Source organism: Nyctereutes procyonoides, unplaced genomic scaffold, assembly GCF_905146905.1.
Source record: "Nyctereutes procyonoides isolate TBG_1078 unplaced genomic scaffold, NYPRO_anot_genome, whole genome shotgun sequence".
Classification (NCBI taxonomy): domain Eukaryota; kingdom Metazoa; phylum Chordata; class Mammalia; order Carnivora; family Canidae; genus Nyctereutes; species Nyctereutes procyonoides.
This window is the reverse complement of record NW_026575082.1, coordinates 949,652-956,238: the sequence shown is the minus strand read 5'-3', so window position 1 is coordinate 956,238 and position 6,587 is coordinate 949,652. Positions and strand designations below refer to the sequence as shown.

General features: G+C 47.5%; 1 pseudogene; it reads right to left on the bottom strand.

Moving 5' to 3' along the window:
- Positions 1–3,753: 3,753 nt before the first annotated feature.
- LOC129514653 (60S ribosomal protein L11-like) lies at positions 3,754–4,212 on the bottom strand (annotated as a pseudogene).
- Positions 4,213–6,587: the final 2,375 nt, after the last annotated feature.

Sequence of the window (6,587 nt, the reverse complement as noted above, 5' to 3'; positions counted from 1 at the left end):
TTCCTCTCCCTCTGCTTCTCCCCTGCTCATGTGTGTGTGCGCTCGCTCTCTCTCTCTAAAATAAAAAAAAAAGATATTTTTAAAATGTTTTAAATTGTATCCCCATCCATTTATTTATTTATTTATTTATTCATTCATTCATTCATTCATTCATTCATTCATTCATTCATGAGAGACACAGAGAGAGGCAGAGACATAGGCAGAGGGAGAAGCAGGCTCCATGCAGGGAGCCCGATGTGGGACGCGATCCCGGACTCCAGGATCATGACCCGAGCTGAAGGCAGATGCTCAACCACTGAGCTACCCAGACATCTCTCCGCCTCCCTTTAAAAATAAAAAAAACATAACAAGTGCTGCTTTTGGGGATCTTTCCTCGAATTTTGCACTTGACACTGAGAGCGTGGGACTTTCCGCGTCAGGTTCGCAATGCCAGCCACACACCGTGTAAAGCCCCTCATAGGAGAGTGCTTGGCAGCAACACTTAGATGTGGTCCCTGTCTCCCAGCCCTCCTTTGTCCCTCACAAGTGTGGAGCAAGGGCAGCTGTGTTTGGGGCCCTAGGGCACCTGTGCTACTACAGGCAATAGTGGCCATGAGGAAGAATGGATCTGCAGGCACTAGAAACTTCAGTTTTCATCTCAGAGAAGAGCCATGGATGGGAGCTGTCAGGACCTGCATCCCCATGTCTACGGTCGAAGGACAGCGAGCTCTCCATGTCAGCCCAAACCCAGACTCTCACAATGTGAAAATTTCATGGGAACTGCCTTCAGCATAATAAGTACAAGTAATTTATCTGATAAAAGAATGTCAACAGCAAGTATGTATAATTTGTGTGGTGACAAATTGTACCTGTCCTTCCCAGGAAGAAAGGGCCACTGCTGCGCACGGGGAGGGCCAGGCAGGGTCAAGGCTGGGTGCTTGCATTTACCGGGTGGCTCTCAGAAGCGTGTGTGATCCTTTCAGAGGGTCGATGCAAATTATACCTAATAAAGTTATTATAAATAATTGCTGCCTCTCTTCTCCTGCGTAATCACTGTGTTTGGAGTGCAGAGCAGCTGGTGACAGATGAGAGATGCCTTTAATTCTGAATTGGGGCCATCTCATGCGGCACCCCTCATCTTCACTGAAGTCACAGATGCATTTGCAAAGATTGGTGACATCTTAGGACACCTGAGGCTCCTCTGACTCAGAGATTCAGCTGGGAAGGGCGAGGAATGCAGTCCTCAATGTGTCCCCAGGGTGTACACACAACTCACACCCGGGAATGTCACAGAAGAGGCAGGGTGAGGCTCTTGCTTCTAGGTGATGATGGCTGGACAGTGGCGGAGGCATCACAGAGTGAGGGAACCAGCTGTCTACAGCACCAGGGGCACAGTGCCACATGGCAAGGTGGGTGGGCTGTTCATTCAGATAGTATTTGTTGGGAGACCCCTTTGTGCACACACTGAACCAAGGGGCAGGGGTCCCTTGACAGACACAGGCCCCTTGGGCTGCAGTCAAGGCCAGGTGGTAAATTGATGGAGGGCCCGGGAAGCGCAGTGCTGTCCCCAGGGTGCGGAGGAGCAGGAAGTGGTCCCAGAAAAGCCTGGCCGCGGCCAGTGTGATGCCTTGTCCTGGCCTAAGATTTGACACCCCTGGCCAGATGCCCCGCAGAGCCAGCTCTGAGAACGCAAATGAGGATTTATCAGAACGGGGCACTCATTCCCAAATAGCGCTTGTCACCCAGTGGCAATGTCCCTGCTGGGTCAGTGGTGGCACAGTTGCAGGCCCTCCACACGACATGGGTAAAAAGGGTCAGGGGCATCTGACAAGTTTCTCTGGCCAGGCAAGGTGAGCCTGGGGTAGGAGCAGCCAGGGAGAAGACTGTGGAAACAGGAAGGATGAAGGATGAACAGAGAGAACAAAGTAGGGCTGCCAGCATGGGTGGGGGTGGGAGGGCTCAAGACGCATAAACCTCAACTCATTGAACAAACAAGTCATGGGAATGAGCACCACAGCATAGGGAGTATAGTGGATAATAATACTGTAGCAACATTTCACTTGGAAAAGATGAATGTTGGATGGTGTGGAATCACTATGTTGCACACCTGACACTAATGTAACATACTATTACATATTACTATACAGTAATAATAAAAACATTTAATTCAAGGTAAATTTAGGGGCACCTGGGTGGCTCTGACAGTTAAGTGTCTGCCTTCAGCTTGGGCCATGATCCTGGGGTCCTGGGATCAAGTCCCCCGTTGGGCTCCCTCCTCTGCGGGGAGCCTGCTTCTCCCTCTGCTTCTCCCCTTGCTCATGCTCTCTCTCTGAAATGACTAAAAAAAAAAAAAAACTTTAAAAAACGAATTTATAAAAACAAACACCCTATACAATATCTGTGGGCTTCTGCAGTTTGCAATAAGCATACTCAGTATGAATAACTTTTTGTTAAGAATTGAGTGATTAGGGGATCCCTGGGTGGCGCAGCAGTTTAGCGCCTGCCTTTGGCCTAGGGCGCGATCCTGGAGACCCGGGATTGAGTCCCACGTCGGGCTCCCGGTGCATGGAGGCTGCCTCTCTCTCTCTCTGTGTGTGTGACTATCATAAAAAAAAAAAAAAAGAATTGATTGATTAGCCCTCGGGGCTGGCATGGTAGAGACAAAGATGAGATTTTAATACAAGAAGGTGATTCTTCTAGAGCTGTTAAGAGACTTCCCATTTTTATCATCTTTGTGACTATGCCATTGTGTCTGGGAAGCAGTTCCTAGGTAAAATGAAAGGCGGACAGACCTTGTTCATCACACAGCTGCTGATACAGAACAGTCATATCAATCCCAAACCCCAAGCAACCATAACGAGACTCCAAGGAGTCCACTCTGAGCCCCGTTTATTTATTCTTTAGGCAATCCTTTGAAACTCTCCATGAGAAGCTCTTAATTACATTTCTCCCATTTTTGATGGAATAGTTGAAATGTCTATGGTTCATTACAAAACCATAACAGGATGTTTGGTTTAAAGAAAACCAGGACTCCTCCAGATACATTGGTATCCACGTATGCAGGAGACGGGCCCCAGCCAACAAAGCAAAGAATGCATCAGTAGGAAATCATGAGCTAAAATTGGCCTTTGACAATGAGTTTGAAGACAGCTCTTCACAAGACTCCTCTTTTATGGTAGTTTTTCTAAAAAGATTGTGCATTGCAATAGCAGTCTTCAAACTTTTGCACTCATTGACTCCCTAACAGAACTTTGGAAAGTATATATCCCCTCACTAAGTTCTTATAGCAGCTAAACATTTTCAGTTTAACTGTAAATACCAATGATAGATTTTGGCATGTTATATTTGTATTTGAAAATGGAACTGTGACATCAGTTCTTTAATAAGATTGATTGATTGATTGATTGATTGATTGACTTAGCGTGGGCAGGGGGAGGGGCAGAGGGAGAAAGAGAATCTCAAGCAGGCTCTGTGCTGAGCAGGGAGCCTGATGCAGGGCTCGATCCCACGACCCTGAGATGTATGACCTGAGCCGAAATCAAGAGTCAGATGTTCAACAGATTGATCCCCCCAAGGTGCCTTGTGACATGACTTTGTAAAATGTATTGAATGACATTTAAATTCCATGATATGGTACCATGGTCATCCATTTAAATAATACATAACGAAGCTGCTCTTTGACATTTGAAAATCTTCCTTTTCGCCGAAGTACACTTTTTTAAAGAAACATTTTACCAGAAAGTTTTTATTAGCTGTTTGGATAGACATGGGAATTTATTTTCCAGGGAGGATGATCCCGTCACACACCTGCTGGACCCACCTCCTCTTTGCCGACTCTGTGTTTGCAGCTGGTCTTGTGATTCCCATCTGCGATGCTGAAACCTGGCCCACCCAGCACTGCATATACCAACGCTTGGGTCACGTGGGATCCCAGATAGATCAGCTCCTGGATCCCAAAGCCAAAGTTTCCAGTATTGGAGATGTTATTTTTTTCTTAACTCACACTCCTAAAGCTTTAGACCTTCCTCTGAGATTTCCTCTTCCTTGGCCCCACAGACTGTGCTGTGGACAGCAACCTTTTCATTTCTCCCGACGGCCTACCTAGCACACAGGATTCTGGCCTCCAGTCGGAGCCAGTCTGTCCACGGGGTCCCCCACATGGACATGGAGGCAGAGCTTGCGGAGGCGATGTTCCCATAGGGGGTTCTCCCTTTCACCTTCATCCTGGCCCATGATGGAGACCAGGAAGAGAATAATTTTTGAAGCGGTAAAGTAGCTCTCGTGTAGATACACACTGAGCACATGCCAAAATTTCATCAACTTAGGAATCATGCAGAAGATCCAAGTAAGACCTTAAGACAGCCTCAAGAGAGTTTTTCAGGACCTGGAATTCATTGATGTCTGGATAAGGCTGCTGAGTTAGACATAAAAGTGGTTAATATCTAAAGGACAATAAGATATATGCTTTGTTGTTATATTTTCTACCTGAACAGAAATTATTTGCTTCTCTACTGGCAAAAATCTTCAAACAAATGTGTAATTTCACTAACTGACATCTAATAAATAGAATACAGTCAGCTGAACAAAGTACATGGTCCCAGTCTTCAGGTGGCCGGTGACCCTCAAGGACAAGAAACGCCATGCCAGCCTCCTTTCCCACATGTCCAAGTTCTGGCTGCCAGCATTCTCTTTCTAAAGCTCAGCGGGCCACTCTGGTCAAGAGGCTAACAGCATGGCCTTTGGGGCCTGGGTTCGAGTTTTGGTGGTGCTAGCAGACCACTGTGACCCGTCTGCATGAGGTAGGGACACTCACAGACCCCCTCCAAGGGCTGTGACTATGGCCGGTGATTGCATGGTCTGTAACTTCTATCCTCTCACTTCCCACTTCTCCGGATGAGGCCTCTTAGACCTCGGCCATATCCTCGGATACAGTTTCCGGTCCTACTGACGTGACTTTCTACCGCTGCAGCCAGTATGCTTACACCTATGTAGGTAAACTGACCTTCAGGTGTAACTCTACCTTACTTGTTTGTTCCTTCTTCCATCCGTTCCTGCTTTAAAAACTCATTCCATGCCTTCCTGAAAGTGAATCAAGTATCCTCTGTCACTCCATTCCCCTCCAGTCACCTGTCATTATGCCTTCTCTCAGGATTCCTTCCGCGGTGGCGCTAGGGAGTGATGTCCCCATAGAAACACTGTGCACCTGCTCCCCGCCCCCCCACGCCCCCAGGTATTAGCGAGACAAGGGCCTCTGTAATTCCATCCTTGCAGCTTGAAAGTAGCCCTAGATAATACGCTGATAAAATAGCAGTGGTCATGTCTAAACAAACTATCTTTACCAAACAGAGGGAGGTAGATTTCACCTGTGAGCAGTGTGCTGACCCCTGCTCTACACCCTCAGCCCCTCTGGGGGGTCTGGCTCCTGGGCTCCACCTGGTTCCAGTTCCTCTTCCTGTCTCTTGGAGCCTGCAGGGGATAATGGTTTCCACTTCAGCCATCACAGGAAGGTCACCAAACTTCTGGGGTTTTTATTCCCACCCACACATCTGTAAGCAGTTCCTCAGCTAAGCTCTCTTTAGTGGAGTGCTGCCGCAGGCCAGCTAGCTCCTGCTCAGGTCACACACAGATGCCACTGTGTCCCGAGTTATAGCAGCAGTTTGCAGATGCGCCTCCTGGCCCAGGAGCCACCTGCTGCAAGGAAGACACTCCGTCTAAGCTGTCTCCCAACGTACCTATGGCTCACCTGGGCACAAAATGGGAATGAAGAATCTTGGCTAACCTAAACTAAATCAGCAATGGGAAAAGGAACCAAGTGAGGTCAGGATTTGGAAAACAGATTCGAGGGGATTTTACTTAAAGTGGGCAGGCTGTGAAAGAGAAATACCCAGCAAAGAGCGAGTTCATGAAGGAGGAGAGGCAGAGGATTTGTCTCGTTATCACCCCACCCGCTATGGGTTCTAGTTATCTAGCCAGAGGTAACCCTGTCCATTGTGAGGTGTTGTCTACCTGGCGGTAACCGTGTCCGCTGTGGGGTGCGGTTGAGCACTTGGTATAACAATGTCAGCAGTTGAAAGAGGTGAGGAGCTGGGTCATAGCATCAGCTGCTGCAGGGAGTCTAAGGGAGAGAATGAGCCCACGTTCATTTTGCAAGCAAAGGTCACTCTGACAGTGATGGACATAGAGTAGCCTGTGTATTTAAGCCACATAAAATGCAGTGAAGTAGCAAAATGGCACCAGAAAGTTGGATCAACTACTTAAGAATATTATCTTTTTAACAAATAAGTTTTTTTTTTTTTTTGTTTGTGTGTGTGTGTGTGTGTGAGAGAGAGAGAGAGAGAGAGAGAGCGCACACACAAGCAGGGGGATTGGCAGGCAGAGTGAGAAGCAGACTCCTGGGTGACCATGAAGCCCGATGTGGGGCTCCATCCCAGGACCCTAAGATCATGACCTGAGCCGAAGGCAGACGCTTCACCAACTGAACCCCCGCATGTGTCCCACAAACAAGTTTTTAAGTTGAGAAAGTAATACATGAAAATATTTAGTTAAGATAAGTCTAGAGTCTAGAAGTTTATGTGGAACATATTGCTCCAAATACATAGTCATACAAC